The 18,846-nt window shown below is 33.4% G+C and overlaps 1 pseudogene; it reads left to right on the forward strand.

Annotated features, from left to right (window-relative positions):
• LOC143598603 (putative receptor-like protein kinase At2g23200) overlaps window positions 1–12,632 on the forward strand; it is a 41,175-nt pseudogene extending 28,543 nt beyond the window's left edge.
• The last annotated feature ends 6,214 nt before the right edge of the window (window positions 12,633–18,846 follow it).

An 18,846-nucleotide genomic window follows, 5' to 3' on the forward strand; every position in this document is an offset into this window, starting at 1 on the left:
ACGAGATCGATCCAAAAACATGTTGGAGGAAGCTTGTGTTGACGGTAAAGCTGCCTCGAACGATGAAACGAGTGCCTGTAAAGCCTTCCCCCCAAAGTCTTTACAATACATTCAACTAGTGGTATTATGACAACCGCACCGGTGAAGCCGTTATCGTACTAGGTACAGGATTAAAGACGGAGTTCATACGGGTGATCGATTCGATGTGGTTGGTTAATTTATCAGAGTCGGACAACGACGTGCTATTTAAGAATGTGATCCTTTTTGCTAATGTTAAAGATTATGAGAGTGCTATTAAATTCCAACGTGTCGTGCGTGTTTGCAACGCGTTTGGAGTTCATAGCTGGGCAGACTGGAAGACAAAGAGGTTCAAATGATCGAAGACAAAGAGCATGAGACGAGGGGGAGTTTGTTAGTGCATTGTTTTGTCGTCTCGATCTTTGTTTATCTTAAATTTATTCATATTAATGTAAAAGCGCATTTTGGTAATTCACCAGTCCATTCGTTATGTATATGTGGTCATTCGTTAAGTATGTTTAACGAATGAACCCATACATTAGGTTAAATGGCCATTCGTGAAGGATGTTTAACCAATGAGCCTAATCGTTATTATTAATGTACCATTCGTTATGGAATGTTAACGAATGAGGTATAGCGAATGAGTCATTCGCTATACTATTAAGTTAAGTTAGAGTTTGAAGACGAATGATCCCCATTCGTTATGGCATGTATAACGAATGTGACTCCATCTTCTATATATAGTCTGTATGCAGATGTTAATTTAACAAGTGTGGATTAATTATTCTCTGAGTGTCATTACTCTGCAGAATTGCTCTCTCAACACACTGACACACTTCACATATAACGTATTACACACTCAAATCACCTATAGCAAATCATAGAACTAGATCCGTAGTTATGTATTTAAATCGATTCGTCCGTAATAGGTTTCTCACATGGGTACAAAATAAACCAACTGAGTACATAATACACCGACTATAAGCAAATAGAAAGACATACACAATCCTATTAATAATATAGAATATTAGCCCTATAATTATTCACAAGATGAACTGAACAAAGAATCAACAATTGAATTGCAAAAAAGGGTGTTGCAATTTCAATTGAATTGATCATATATATACATTGTATCCTATGAGTATTAAGTTATATATATATATATATATATATATATATATATATATATATATTCAGATCCAGTGATTAAGTTTATATGTTCAAACAATTTAGGGTGTAAATAGTATGCAAGTTATTTACTTTTTCTAAATTTAAATGTTTCAAACAATTTATGGTGTAAATAATATGCAAGCAATTTACTCTTTCAATTTTGGTTATAGCTGTTAAATATAAAATTATGTAACATTAGTATGATAAGAAAAGGAATGTACATGGAATTAACTGTTTTCGTTGTACAAACTAAATGGTATATCTGATTCCAGTGACTATACATGGTATCCGAAAAATATCAGACGAGTATCAAACCAGGTATGAGACATGCATAATCATGTATGAGACGATAACTATGAATACATGCCCCGTTGCCATCTTGATAGATCCACATGCACTCAAGCCTTTATAGGTAAGTCTGAAAGATCCTTTAACAATGTTCGGTGGTCCTAGTTGTGAAGAGGGGGGTTGTTCGACCACGACTTAATTGATGCAGAGAGACTAAAATGTGAGGCGTTTCAACCTTGGTTCAATAAATAAGGATGAGATTGGTGTTGGAAATATGAACCGGTCCGCTTAAGTCAACATGACCGACCGGGTTATGACCCGTAAAGAGTTACACCTTGGGTAACGAGCAAAATCCGCTTAAATTAGTTAACCGGCATTGACGACTAATTAACGGGATTATTATCTATATTGGATATAAATAATAATATTGATATTGCTTATTTACTAGTTAAATAAACTTGAGACGGGCTTTTAAACGTGTGTCGGGCTTGATCGAATATGGAGTTCGGAAACATATTATATAAGATGAATTATTATGATTAACTAGGGTATATACCCGCGAAACACGCGGGTGAAATAACATGTCACTAAACATAATAAATTTATATAACAAATTCAAGCACACAAAACTTCTTCAACTTTCGGATCAAAACGTTAATCATTCACAATGTTTAGATATTAAAAATTTTAAGTTACAATAAGTTAGTATACACCAAACCACAAAAAACCATCAACAAAAAGATCTAAATATGTTCTTTCATATTAAACCACCATCAACTTCTTCAAATATTCTAACAAAAAAAACTCATTTTGTTTCACCACCTGAAAATTTAAAAAAACAATATTATCCAAATTAAATATATTATTAAAATAATAACATGTTTAATAATGAAAGCCCGTGTTACACACGGATGGAAGTTATAATAAAAGTAAAAAAAATATATCATGTAATACGTAAATTGATTTATATTATATAATGATTTTTATTTATGACTTTTATAATAAGGTTTTGATATATTTATACACTATTAATTATAAAGTATGATTTGCAAACCAAATATCGGTGTTTGATTTATTTTAAAACAAAACATTAATACCGATATCATTATACATTTAATGTCTAAAAATAACTTTTAGAACAAAATGTTGTCACATATTAAAAAATGTATTTTTATAACGTTTGAAGAATTGTAGACGAAGACTTAAACAACAATGTAAAATTTCAATATCTTTCAATGGTTAGTAACCTCAATCATGCGCGTGAAATTATATATATATATATATATATATATATATATATATATATATATATATAGCGACAATGATAATAATAATAATAATAATAATGAATTGATAGTGTAATATTTATAAGAACAAATAATTTTACATTCATTATAAGGTATTACATTGTTGTTTTTATTGAAATAAAATTACATACAACAACAAATAACGTAAAATACCAACTTAAAACATCTTTTAACTTAATCCTTGAAGCCAAAAAGATATATCAATAAAAACTACATCATGATATATGAAGTCATAAAGTCTTGTTTATTAAACAATCATCGAAATAGAAAGAAATGTGTTGTAATTTTTTATACTTACTAAGAAGAAAACTAAAATCACTACAAAATCAATTCAATGCATTGTTAATAAGAGAAATAAAGGTACAAATACAATTCACAAACTTATAAACAAATCATAAATCTCTATGTACATCATTGGAATGAAAGAATGAATTTAATGATAACAATTATATAAAGATAGTCATCATATTATCATTTTACTACTATTATGCTCATAACTATGCATAAATTAAGGATCCGAGAGTTTTATTTTAAGCAACATTTTTGACATAATTAAAATACTTTAATATAATATTGAATTATTAAAAAAACATTAACCTAGAAAGTATTTTGAGATTTAAAAACTTTTAATGCGAGTTTTCTTTTAAGCATCCATTTTGACATAATTAACATATTATTATAATATAATATTGAAGTCAAATTCAATTAGAATCGTGTAACCATTAATTGGTATTTTAATGGAATTTAAAAAAAATATTGATAGTATTTTGATATTGGAATATTTTTAATGACGGATTTTTAACTTCAAATAACATATGTAACCATTAATTTGTATTATAATGGATGTTTAACCTTAAACTGGAAAATATTTTAGGTTAATGTATATATTATAAATTTAGTAAAATGCAAATGTCATATTTATATAAAAAAAGAATAATTTAACATAAATTATGAGACATTAAATTGTTATGTAAATTCAAATACAAACACACACAAACACTAACAAAGATAAACAAAAAGTTAAAACACTTGTATAACTTATAACATGAGGAAAAAACACATATTAATTAAAAATTAAGCATCTAATTAAATCAACATCCAAAAATTGCAATCTATAAGGAATACTTCAACATACAAGAAGTTCGAGACCTGAAAAATTACAAAACATATTAGTAAATATAGGGGGTGATAATAGTATTTTCGTGTCTTTATCATAAAATCGATTGCTAAATAAGTGTATATATATACCCATTAAAAAATATGTATTTAACTCTAAAAAGTTTTGAAATATAATTTGTTATTATGGAAATGTCAAATCCATTTTAAACTAATTTATTAACTGCTTAACAAAAATAGTTTGTAAAAACAATCAAGAATTTAATTTGTTCTTATTTGAATTTCAAAATTTTAACCACAAATTAAAACATAGTAAAATTGCTTAAACAAAATACAACAAAATAATATATACACAATATAAATATAAACGTGAATGAATAACTTAAATGTGGACATTTTGGAAACAAATTATTGTAATTATAAATGATTCAAACATTTAACAAAAATAAGTTTATAAACACAATCAAGAATTTAATTTGATCTAACTTGAAATTCCAAAGTTTGACCATAATTATATATTTAATATTTAGGTAATAAAAGTAATATTAACATTCAGTAATATAATAGCCATAACAATTTGCAACAGAACCTTCATCACAATGTCTTGTGAAAAATAATTTTATGCACATGTATCACCATCAGATATTGTTTTCTTTAAATTATCATAAGTTGGAACATTTAGAATTCATGGTTTTAACATTATTGTTATTACTTAAATATTAATATATAAGAATGGTCAAACTTTCGAATTTCATCGTTGATAAGTTGGAAATAAATTAATAAGTTGGGAAACAAAAAAAATATATATCATACAAAAGTTAAATTAGTTGTAGAGAAATTGTGAAGATATAGATGATTTGAGCAATTCAAAGAATGTATGACTGATATGTTGCTTATATAGTCATTAAATATTATAAGGTTATTTTTGTTAATTTTCATTTAAATAAAAATAGGTATAAATGCTAATTAATTTTAAGATCAATGTTATTTTATTTTGAGTTTAAATTAAGGAAGAGTTAACATCATTGCTTTATTTAAAATCAACTTCATTATATAATTCTTTTTTTAATTGTATACATTAATCTTGATATTTATGTGTAATTAAAAATTATTCAAATATTAATTAAATGATGACTGCATCATTTGGAATTAAAAGTATAACTCTAATACAATTAATATGTTATAAACAAATTGGATTCATATGTTATAAACAATTACAAAAGTTTAAATAAACATACATATCTACCTATAGAGTTGGACAACAAAACCTTGTCATTTTTCACAATCCATGAATAATAACAAAAATATACATCAATATTAAACAAAAAAATAAGATATCTTATCAACAAATCTTCAACCCACGTAATTAGCTATATCAAGTTCGGAACATAACTTGAAATGAGAAAATTAAATATTAATATTAATATCACATAATAAACAAATTACCAATTATGGAATATTTGAATTATGTAAACAAATGTAAAATTGATGTTCTAATTGATAACCATAATATTTGAATCGTGTTATCGGAAAAACGAAATAGGGAAAATCTCCATTGTATCTTCGATTTTGATATAGAATCTAAAGAGATTATAAGAAAATCATATAATAATTAATATAAATACAAACAAAAATCTTACCGTAAACTTTACCGGAAAACCTTACCGGAAAACCGTAATAACTTCAAAATATCAATTCAATATTGGATTTTGATATACAACCTAAAGAGATTATTATAAAATCATATAACAATTAAAATAAATAAAAAATCATATCGGAAAACCTTACAGGAAAAAGATATAACCTTGCCGAAAAATCATATAACATTGTTGACCATTAGAGTATAATATATAACCTTACCGAAAACGATTAATCACGATCTACATTACCGTAATATAGAAGATGATGGATGGTGGAGTTAGTAAGCAGAAAGAGAGAGAGAGAGAGAGAGAGAGAGAGAGAGAGAGAGAGTGTGTGTAAGGCCCCGAACCCGGTGGCCCTACTTTCGTGTCGGATTTACTCATAAACACAGTCCTTCAAATCAGAGTTTATTAAAACTTTTCGCGGAATATAAAACATCAATCATTTGTTACAAAACATTAAATCTTTTCTTTGATACCATAACACAAAACTTTATATTTAAAACATCTTTACTTCTTTCTTCAGATGCTAGCCGTTCAATCCATGCCGTGTGTCATCCTCATGCTAACTCTCTAATCAGCTCACCTGCGTGCATACTAAAAGTCAGCTACGCTGAGTGAGTTCTAGTTAATCAAGCAACTTATCATACAACCATTTCATACAATATATACGTATCCGAAGACACATAGTCCACTGTCTAACATGCCACTGTTTAACCACTTAATTACCCCTATAGCTTAGCCTCTTAATTACCCCTACAGCTTAGCCACTTATGCCACTTTAATAACGAAGTCACGTATAGACTTACTCTACCACGTACTATCGTCATGCCACTAACGCTCTTACTAGACTCTGCCAATTCTATCGCACTCTACCTCTACTTGTCTACAGCACTCTTTATACCAATACAATATTTACATAATAAGCAAGTCGCATCATAGAATACATACTCACTAACAACCACTTGACAATCACTCTTCTTGACGATACGTGCAATATCCGAAGATCGTTCACGTACCGACAAGCATTACATAATAGCTACTTGTATAACATTTATACACTTACCACTTAAGGTAAGTGTATTCACACTTTCGCATCTAACCTGCTTAACTTACCACTTAGCCTCTTATTTACACCTACCACCTTGCCACTTTGCCACTTTAATAACGTATAACGTTATGCCACTTTGCCACTTTAATAACGTATAACGTTATGCCACTTTGCCACTTTAATAACGAAGGCACGTATAGGCTTACCCTACCACGTACTATCGTTATGCCACTTTGCCACTTTGCCACATTAATAACGAAGGCACGTATAGGCTTACCCTACCACGTACTATCGTTATGCCACTTTGCCACTTTGCCACTTTAATAACGTATAACGTTATGCCACTTTGCCACTTTAATAACGAAGGCACGTATAGGCTTACCCTACCACGTACTATCGTTATGCCACTTTGCCACTTTGCCACATTAATAACGAAGGCACGTATAGGCTTACCCTACCACGTACTATCGTTATGCCACTTTGCCACTTTAATAACGTATAACGTTATGCCACTTTGCCACTTTAATAACGTAAAACGTTATGCCACTTTGCCACTTTAATAACGAAGGCACGTATAGGCTTACCCTACCACGTACTATCGTTATGCCACTAACACTCTTACTAGACTCTTGCCACTTCTAACACGCTCTACCTCTACTTGTCTACAACACGCTTCATATCATTTACATAATAAGCAAGTCACATCAACAATCATACACACATAATAACGATGGCACGTACAGGCTTTCCCTATCACGCGCTCACGTTATGCCACTAACACCCTTGCTAGACTCTTGCCACTTTTAACACACTCTACCTCTACCTGCCTATATCACACTTCATATCAGTTCGGTATTTACGTAATAACCCAGTCATATCATAACATTCGTACACACTATCAACCACTTGGAATTTACTATCCTTGGCGATACGTGCAATATCCGAAGATCGTTCACGTACCGACAAGCATTATAAAATATATACCTCGTATAACATCTATAGCATACACTTACCACTTAAGGTAAGTGTATTCACACTTCACATCGAGTATGCACACAGCCCCGAAAACATAACAAAGAATGGGGCTAGAAACTCACCTGGACTCTGCTTCTTCCTCTGGTAGCTGTAAATCCCTTCTTTAACTGAGCTCGGCTAACTGTACAAGTTACACATATCAATACTCGCCTGACCTAATCTGGTGGCCTAGTATTAGCTTACTTTAACTTATCGCTTTTAATTTATTTTCTAAACGAACTTCACTTCAGGCGAAGTTAAACCTTAGGCGAACTTGGCTTCAGGCGAAGTTAAACCTTAGGCGAACTTGGCTTCAGGCGAAGTTAAACCTTAGGCGAACTTGGCTTCAGGCGAAGTTATCCTTAGGCGAACTTGGCCGTAGGCGAAGTTAAACCTTAGGCGAACTTGGCCGTAGGCGAAGTTATCCTTAGGCGAAGTTACGCTTGAAGGCGAAGTTACGCTTGAAGGCGAAGTTACGCTTGAAGGCGAAGTTCATCAGGCGAACTTAATCTTGCAGGCGAAGTTATCGCGCTGCAGATCTGTTTGCCCATAAGTCCTTCGTTTCTTAGCCAAATAACTCGATTTTGGTACCCACGGAATCGTATGATCGGCGCCTACAAATCCCAACCATCAAATCGGCCTAAAATCGACGTTTTAGGGGTCCGATTTGGGCAGTTTGGGTTTCGGGTCCGGTTAACCCATCCAATCCTAACCATTTTCAGTAATATTAGCTTTGTTGGATTTGTTCTTACCTCACCAACTCAGATCTATCAACAAAATCTCGGGTCTCGGCTTCGAATCTTGATCGGTTAGAATGTGTGTGTTTTGAGTGTGTGAAGAAATAGATGTAAATGAAGATATTTTTGGGATTTTGGGGGTATTTATATCCCTGAAATCCCATTCTTATTTAACCCATCTCAATTAATCCAAGTCCACAGCCCACATCCATTACCCAACACTAGCCCGACCCATACCAACTCATATTCTATTATTTATTTCCTAATAACCCGGGTAAACTTTCTCCCTAATATTAAGTAATATGATTAATATTACTTGGAAATTTCGGGATGTTACAGAGAGAGAGAGAGAGAGAGATTAAAATGATTAGGGTGGAAAATCTCCAGGTTTAAATCAATGTTTTCAGACCTAGACCGAACATCGACCCGAGAGGTTGGACCGGACATTAACCCGGATGACGTCATAATTAATATATATATATATATATAATAAATAATGTCGTTTAATAGTTCAAATTTCAAATGATTATTGATAATGTATTGAGAAATTCAGCCATTGCCATAATTACAAAAACCTTCCATTTACAATGGTTCTTTCAATATATAGGATTTGTATTTCAAATAATTGAACATCAGTAGTACTTGGTTGGTTGGCCATTGTTGCATTTGTTAAGTTTCCATCTCGGGTTAGTGCCAGGGTTCGATTCCCATCATTAACATCATTTCTGATTTAATAATATACAAGATAGGAAAGGAAATATATGACTTGGCAATGATGTGGCATTGATGTGAAGATGCTAGTTGAATGACATGTGGACAATTGATGTGAAGAGTCTAGTTGAATGCCATGTGGACAATATGTATTGCTTTAATAGTATTGTTAGATGAATCATAATTAATTCTCTTTTGTAAAAACCTCAGCCGCCAAACAGAAACTTGGAAAGCACTCAAAGTTACACGGTCATCGGAACCCGTAGCAAGTTCAAGCCACCGGAACACCACCACTACAAGTCATCGGGCACCACCGAACGCCGCCGCGAAGTCTATGCCGTCTTTTGCTGTTGCTGCTGACCAGCCGTCACCGTCTCTGAGCACCGCTGCCACCACCGGTCTCGTCTCGTCACCTAGCATCGCTCGTTAACTCTCGGTGTCTCAACCGGTTATTCATTAACCGAGGTAAACTTAAATATTGTCGTTGTTGATTTATATTTAACTTGGTTGTTTTGACTCATACTCGTATCGAATGTAACCGGATCCTGTACAGTTCCGTTAAATGATGATTACTCGATTTTTATATTCCGCTGCGTATTGATTAATAATTATGAAACCAATTTAATTAAACCGGTTTTAATTGTTAAACCGTTGACTGATCACCACGGGAACCTAACAATTGATGTCCTAACGGTGTCGAAAAATCGATATCGATACAGATTTTAAACAAAACTGCTTGGTATCGGTATGGTACCTACTTTAGTTTATTTTTCTAATCTCTTATAAGCATATTAAATTTATTTGTAACTGTGGGTAATTAAGAAATAATAAATCTAGTCATATCCATTGTAATTAAGAAACCCTAATATCAAAACTAAAAAATAAAAAATGTTCCAAAAAACTGTATCAATTTCTACATAATAACAAGAAAAAAAATAAGGTGTGTATATATGTACCATTATAAAAAAAGTAATAACTATATTTTTGAACTGGTACGGATATCAAATTTAAGATAAATGGGTATTGATGGAGAAAAAATAAAACTCATTACTCATCTCTATTCCAAATCACTTAATTGCCACGAGTGTGTTTAGGATAACGTACATCTCCATAAAATTATGCAAATTAAAAATGATAATATTTCGAATATCTAATGTCGCGTATGAAAAACACAAAGAACAAGTCAATAATCCATTTAGAACCACTACACACTCGTCTTCGTCAACTCCTTGTCCCACATCGTCTTCTTCCTCCCACTTAAACCAATAAATAATTATCCATTTCAAACCAGTAGTTCATTATCCCAATTGGACCCAAAAAGAATTTCGATATTGAATTCACACCCACCAGTGATTCGTCTCCGGCTTTCGTATCCGCCATTGAAGCTTTCACAACACCGCCCGAACTGTTTCGGCATGGTGTGAGTGTAAAGCGTGTTTCACCTGCGGGTGATGATGGTGATATGGATAACTTAGCAACATCATATGCGTTCATCCCAGTTTATAGGATTAATGTTGGTGGACATAGTATTGATACAGAACGTGACACTTTAAGAAGAAACTGGATACCTGATGATGGTTACATATTCAGGAGTGAACCAGCAAGAAACATATCAATCGAGGGCAAGCCGGAGTATAATATTGAGGGTTCTACCCCATTCGATGCTCCGGATGATGTTTATAAACCGCGCAGCAACTGATAGACTCTTCGGTTAATATAACATGGAATTTTGGGGTTAATAACAGCACCATATACCTTGTTCGAGCTCATTTTTGTGACATTAATAGCTCGGTCCCCGTTGATGCAGGCTTTAATCTGTTCGTCTACAGCCAGTACAAGAAGACGATTCAACCCGCAAAAATGAACAAGGTTCAAGTTCCGTTTTATAATGATTTTGTGGTGAGTTCGGGTGATTCGGAGTTGGTGAATATTAGTATTGGTGCGGTTGATGGTGCGAATCTAGCCCCGTTCTTGAACGGGCTCGAGATCATGGAGTTAGTGTCAAATTCGGGTGTGGTTGATCATGGAGGCAGTGGGAAGAAGACTAAGAATGTGTTTATTGTGGTTGGATGTGTTCTTGGAGGTGTGGCTTTTGTGTTGGTGTTGTTGGTTGGTATTTTCATCGGGTCGAGATGTGGCAGGGCGAAGCCAGTGGTTGGAGCAAAACCGGAATCTAACGTGGTGCCTTCTTACGGTCGGAGTTCGTACACGAGCATAAATATGGACTTTACTATTAATCACCCGTCACCGATACCTAATTTGAATCTTAGCCTTCGGTTTCCCTTTGCCGATATCTTGCACGCAACGAATGGTTTCGACGAGAAGTTGTTGATCGGAAGAGGCGGGTTCGGGAAGGTGTATAAAGGAACTCTTCCTGATGGTATGGTAGTTGCAGTGAAACGGGGCGAAAAAGGACACGGGCAGGGTCGACCTGAGTTCGTGACAGAAATTTTGGTGCTGTCGAAAATACGACACCGTCATCTTGTTACATTGATAGGGTATTGTGACAAGAAGTCCGAGATGATTCTCGTGTATGAGTTTATGGAAAAGGGGACACTTCAAGATCACTTATACGAGAACAAAGCGCACCCGAAACTCTCATGGAAACAGAGACTCGAGATTTGCATTAGCGCGACTAGAGGATTGCATTACCTTCACACGGGGTCAGATGGAGGAATAATCCACCGAGACGTCAAGTCAACAAACATTTTGCTTAACGAAAAGTACGTTGCAAAAGTGGCCGATTTTGGGATATCGAGGTTAGATAATGTTGATGAAACCGAGATTTCGTATATCAAAGGCAGTTTTGGGTATTTGGATCCTGAATACATTAGCTGCATGAAACTGACACAAAAATCAGGCGTTTACTCTTTTGGAGTCGTATTACTTGAAGTACTATGCGCTAGGCCAGCACTGGATAACACGCTTCCTCAAAAGGAAGCAAATTTGGCCGACTGGGGGATCAAACATATACAGAACGGGAAGGTGGAGGCAATAATGGATCCGTATCTTGTAGGTACAATAAACCCGAATTCATTAAGAAAGTTTTTTGGAGACGGTCGAGAGGTGTTTGAAAGACACCGGAGATGAGAGGCCGAGCATGATTGATGTGCTATGGGACTTAGAATATTCGTTGAAGCTTCAACAAATGTTTGTGGAGAAAGAGCCGTACGAAGATAGCACAATGAACACGTCGTTGCAGTTGCCAATGTCGATGATTCATCACTTGCCGTCTAATACTATCGACGATGACTCGGACGTGAATGGTCATAGCCGGGCCATGAATTATATGAGCGAAAGCCAAGTATTTTCTCAGTTGAACATGGATGAAGCTAGATAGGACATGTGAGTATATAATAGAGGTGCGTTACAAAATGTTGGTGGTCATTTGTAATTATTAGTACCTTTTATTTTTTATACATGTGATATGTTGCAGATGGTGTTTTTGGGGTACAAGTAAATGTGAAATACCAAAGGTAAGAACTGTACTCATAGCTCTAATTCAGGATAATGTGTTTATGTGAAACTTTGTATAGATAGTATTATTATTTTTTAAATGTCAATGTATGCTGATTTGAACAAACTTTACACGTTTCGTTGATTTTTTTGGTCCAGCGAAAAGGAAATTATATAAACTAGATGGGAACAGATTTCCTCTCATACTAGTTAAGTTAATACATAGAAATGTATAATAAGTTACTCTAATTATAGAAATTCTACTATAAAAGTTCCAACTACTAACTTTTCAGTCACAAAATAAAACTTGAAACAGCTATTTACAAGGAATTTAGAATGGTGGATTTACTTACCTGAGCGATTTGGGGCAACGTTGTAAAGATAGAAAAGTAAAGAAGAGAAGAAATAGCGCACCTAAAAGATTAATGGGCGTCGCTGCCATGTCCTGAACTCGAGACCTCTGCATCGCCTTGAGATGGTTTTCCCAATTGCACTAACAAAATTTTGATCAATAATTAATGGGTCTATGTAAAAACCATGTATAATATTTAAAATATATAAGTTTTAAAAAAAAAACTTGGGCCGCAATCACCGACATCGTCCCTCCATTGGGGCGGCTCTGACTATAACATCTACAAATTCAGAACCGTTTCTATAAAATAGCAGTATGTCTGTCTGATAAGGTCATCCGTAATAGAGCGAGGAAAAGGGCGAGAAAGGGTGACAATATTGAGGAACACCCCCCCTTCCCCCAGCGATATTGGGGCGAAAAGGGGCGGCGGGGGGGGGGGGATTGTTTTTATCGCCAGAAGAAGAAAAATGTTATTATTTTATTAATATGTTCTCGTCCCTTGTTAACTGGGCGCCACACGACGCAAAACGCCCAATTTGTAGCCCCTTCACTACGCATAGCCTAAGTAGAAGGAACAGTTCTTGATTGTTACTAATTGGTCAAGCTTGTCATTTAAAAAACTAGGTGTACAATTATTATAGGGTCAGACTAAACGTACCCACCTCTCTTACTTGTCATACTCCCCCCTCCCTGAACCTTGATTTAATTTGACAATTTTATTTGGCATATTACTACCCTCTAACAATTTTTAAATTTTGTGGCCTCTCTTTAAAAGTTTTATTTTTTTTATTTCTTATCTTTTGTGTTTATTGTCCTTGATCATAATACTATTTATTAATATCATTGTCAATACACTTTTATATATATATATATGTGTGTGAGAGAGAGAGAGAGAGAGACTGGTACTAAAATTGATACCATTAAAATAAAAAATATGTATAATGATAATATTAACAATGATAATAATAAAAATAATTAATAATAAAAAAATAGTTTTAAATTTGATATATTTAGTGAAGACTATTAAGTGACACAAAATGTTGGAGAGACTAATATGTATGTAAATAATGTTATGAGTAAATGGTAATTGATTTACAAAGTTCAAGGGGGTGTATATTTAGTAAAAATCATATAGAGAGAGGTACGTTTAGCAGCACCTTTATTATTACATGACTTATTTTTGAAAATCTTTGTGAACACTTTTCGGTTGAATTATTTCGCTAGATAATTTTCAAAGATAGAAAGAATGAGTGTGAAATTTGTTAAGATTTTCGAATCTAATTTAACCAAATCGATTTCTATTTATAAGCTAACTAGTTTGGGCTCGTTTATTACACGGATAATTGTTGAAAATTTTAAACTTCGACCATTAACTGAAATACAGTCAACATATTGATCATATATTGTTAATACAATTACAATTAAATTAAAATTATAGAAATTGCATAACTAAGATTACACAAATATGTTACAAATAGGTAAAAACTACGTTTTACACTACATTTTTGATATAATATATAAAAATATCATAGCTTTTAATTAATTAATATGATGTCATTTGAGAACATCTGCTCATGTTTATAAAAAAAACATGATTATCCCAGAAACCAATATACCTAAACTCTAATGATATAATCATTCCTAGAATCTTTACAGTTAGAAATTTATTGATCATGATAAATTTGCTGTCATTAATATACATGGCATATTTTTAATTGCCTTTATATTTTAAAATTAAAATTTGTATAATCAAACAACATAAAAACTGAAAATTTAAATAACAAAATGATTTGTTTATTTCATATGAATGTAATTGTCATGAAAATGATAAATACATACTAACATTAAAATCATATTCAAATAATAGTGATTATTCTAAGTTAGAAGAATATTATAAGATTTAAAGTTGCATAAAGTGAATGTAACTAGTGATTCTTATTTATAACTAGTATTTTAACCCCCCCCCCCCCCCCCCCCCGCGTTGCGGGGGAGGGGAGTGACTGTAACCGAAGCTTGCCAATATCTTACATTGTTCAATATGACAAAAAGAATTAATATAATGGTGTTGCACATTCAGTCAAATAACAGAAACCATTTTTCTATATAAGATTCAAATAAATACACACATTATTTCCATTTCTAGAGTATGTTGAATACCACTAAACTAACTGTCTTTAGCAAAATCTCAAAGCGATCGCTAAGAAAATCCCAAATCCCAAACAGCGCACATGCAAGAGACCCGACAAAATTATTGGTTAGCTCCACAACTACACAATTGACCGTTTGCTTCTAGTCATGATCTGCAATTAAAATTTTGACCATGGCAAAATCTTTTTAACAAACAAACTCCAAACGAAGGTTTTAATGTGCTTTTAGAAAGTGATGTGGTCAAGTTTATGTTAAGAATGTTGTGTTTTTGTTCCGACAAGTTAACATTACCTAACATGACTCTTTGGAGATGTTATTGCCTAATTATCTTCCCAAGTGCCTGCATCAATAAGAAGCCCTTCCCACTGTATCATAGTTTCGGAAATTAATTGATTCCCTTTGGTGACGGCCTAATCCAACGTTTTGCAAAACATATTCATTGAGTTTGTAGTCAAATAAACAGAAGGGTTCTAAAAGACTAAAACCAAATAATATATACTTCTTACCTTTATTTGATCAATGATAGTTTAATAGGAGGTGTGAGGGATCTGCATAACCTTCTCCTTCTCAATTTCCACATTTCTCTAAATGGTTGAACTAATATGATACAATTTTCACATCAATTTATAAGTAGAATCAGTAGTAACCCCCAAATACTACCAAACATATCAAAATATCACATTGGAAAAAGGACGAAATCAAATAATTGGAGAAGACGGTTACCTACAATGTGAATTACACCTGCTTTGTGATTATTTGTGACTGTTTACAAACATCATACACAATTCGCGGATTAGAGGCAAAAGTCAGTATAAATGCGAGGTCGACTGAAAGCATGTATATCAGTTGTGGTATCTGCATAAGTGTCACTCATGTAAGCGTATGTAAGAGCCATGTGTTTATTAACAATACGGCCATTATTAGTGAATGTGTGATACAGAATGATGTAAGAGTAATGTATATGAGGTATCACAGTCAGAGTGTCGTCTCTTACGTTGTGGCGTCTCAACAGAATAAGAATGTTGTGTTTCACGTTGCAAAATAAAGGTCTTTTTATAAACGAAGACGAAAATTCACAATAAAAGTTTATAAAAGACAACGTGTACCTAATGAAGCAAGCTAAAGAAAAGTGGACACTACACCTAAAATAAAACACTAACATATCAATACATGCAGTTAGGAGCTGACACTATTATAAACAAATGAAACCACACCTGACAACAAAAGTTTGAAAACACCAATGCGTATTAAACGAAGAAAGCAAAAGCAAAGTCGACACTATACTAACCAAGAACGATAACATAACAACGTGCGCATGTAGTAACTGAAACCACATAATACATACCTTATATGACAAAGACAGCAACCATCTTCTACCATAACCGCACATCATATAACACCAAGAACGTCGAAAAACTGTTACATAACCACACCTATCATTTAGAAACATAGGACAAAACACACTATAATGCAGCTAAGAAATAGATATATTTACATTTTTGAGAAATATCAGCTGTAGAATAAAGTTTTAAATTAGTTAGTGATCCTTTTGAAATATGTTGCAACCTGATATTATATATTTTTTTTATAGAAGAAATGTGAATCTCTCAATTATCTTTTGCTTTCCTTTCAATTTTGAATTCAAATTAGTATGCAAGTTGTTATGATGCTATTGAAGTATATTTATACGTGAATTATTAAAAAAAATAGATCAAACGGGCTGTGGTCATCTCCTAAATATGCGTGTCCATTTCGGGTTCTGGATCGGTGTGTTCAGGTTATACACACCCACACACACATGATCTTTGGGTTCGGTTTCGTGTCGGGTTTGACCCGACAAGTGTTGAACATGCCAAGTAAAGTTGTTTATAAAATTTTGTAGTTGATAACCAATTCAACTTGTCTCAGGATGCACAATCTAGTAGAGTCATTCTATATACCTGTTGGTCGCTAGAAACCTAATATTAAGCCGACCCAACTCCAATTTTTATGTGGAAATTAGCTATAAGCATTTCATTAAACACCTTATGAGCAAAACTAAAAGAATTGCATTTAGGCCAATCTAATTAGAAAGAATACAGAAACAAATTAGATTCATGCCGGTAACGACTACACAACAGACAAACCCTATTAAAATCGAGATCAGAGAGCAAACTACAGCAAAGATGCAAGCAGCAATCGTGCTTCCGTTTGAGTTCTCTGCATAAGAGATCAGGTAAAAGTAGGTAAATCCAAACAAATCCCTAAATAATTAAACGTAATTCCAAATGTTAACACACCTGGGAAGGATCAAAATCTGAGACAATTTACAGCAACGGAATCTGAAGAATACTCGTTATAAGAGAAAGTGGGTGATGAGTCAAAAGCAAATGCAGTTGGGAGACACACATGACGCGTGTAAAGCATATTGACGTGCGAAAAGCTGTATATAAATATCAGTAACACTAAGTCTTAAATTTATAAAATCAAAAATCCTAACTAAGCTTTACACAAATGGCAAGTGTACCGGTCGCGTAGCAGCGCAGTTTAATGGAAGTTCGGACGTCGAATACAAAGACACGTGAAAACGGCTCAGATAATTAACCCTAATCTAAGTCCTGCCTAAATAATATATTTGTTTATTTTATTTATTTAAAACTAATTTAACTTATGGTGAAACTTAACTAACGGTGAAACTTAACAATAACAAGAAAACTTAACGGCACTAACGGAACTCTTAACGAATATGGAGAAACGACTACCTAAGTAAAAAATCCTACTGACAGTTTAACGGCTAACGGAATTAACAAATCACACGACACCGGGATCTTAAAATAACCAACAAAGGCTCATTAAAGTTCGCTAGATCACCTCTCGGTCTCACCAACTAACCTCACAAATCTAAGAAGATTGGATAAATGCACCGGAAAAAGATTACTAAGGTACCCTAATGACGCATCTCCTCTCGGACTCAACGACACAAAACCCGCTTAAAACTGGTACTAGCAATTATAGAGATAAAGGGGTAACAAAATCTAATTCGATCTAAGACACTTATTTGCACGCAAAATTAAACCGGATAAGACCAAAACTTGCTTTCGCGCAATTCTAACCTAACCGAATAAAGATACGAGACAAACCGACTCCCTATTACCTCTCGGTCGCAAGGAAGGTGAAACTATTGAATTTTAATAATTAATCGCACTCAAGATTCCTATGGTCCCGCTAACCACAAACAGATCAAAAACACCAAGTTTATGACCTAAACTTGAAGTATAGCTGTCACTTTTACCTGTAACCAGAAACTCAACCCATGAAACCATGTACCTGAACCAAAACTAACCCGACCTGAGAAACTCGAACCCAAGAAAATACTAACCCGAACCTGAACCGAAGTAATTCGGTTTGGTTCTTGGGTCCGAATTCTAGGTTTCGGGTCAACCCGGAAACTTTTAGTTTTTAAATCATATGTATTTTTAGGTATTAAAGGCTAAGCCTTAGCCGCTGATGTTATCAGGATTTAGTCCAAGTCAATTGTTCTCATTCCACATATTATGAGTCGAATGTTTATTGTTTATTATTTTGAATATAAACCATAATAAACACTTTAGTTAACACTTCAAAATTCACTAATCATCTACTGTCAAACCATATGGAGAATATTTATTATATGTAGTAATAGATGATAGATTTAGTTGGAATAAACCTATAACTTTAATGTTATGTATTGAAATGACTTAAAAAATAAAGACCATATATGAAACTTGGTTGAAAAAAAAGATGAGGATGGCTATAGGATTGACAAGTGGCAAAAATGATAGGCTTTTATTAAAATAGATAGATGCAATGATTATTAAAA

Source organism: Bidens hawaiensis, unplaced genomic scaffold (assembly GCF_021521415.1).
Source record: "Bidens hawaiensis isolate Kalapana, Puna unplaced genomic scaffold, B.hawaiensis_p1.1 tig00000237_1, whole genome shotgun sequence".
Classification (NCBI taxonomy): domain Eukaryota; kingdom Viridiplantae; phylum Streptophyta; class Magnoliopsida; order Asterales; family Asteraceae; genus Bidens; species Bidens hawaiensis.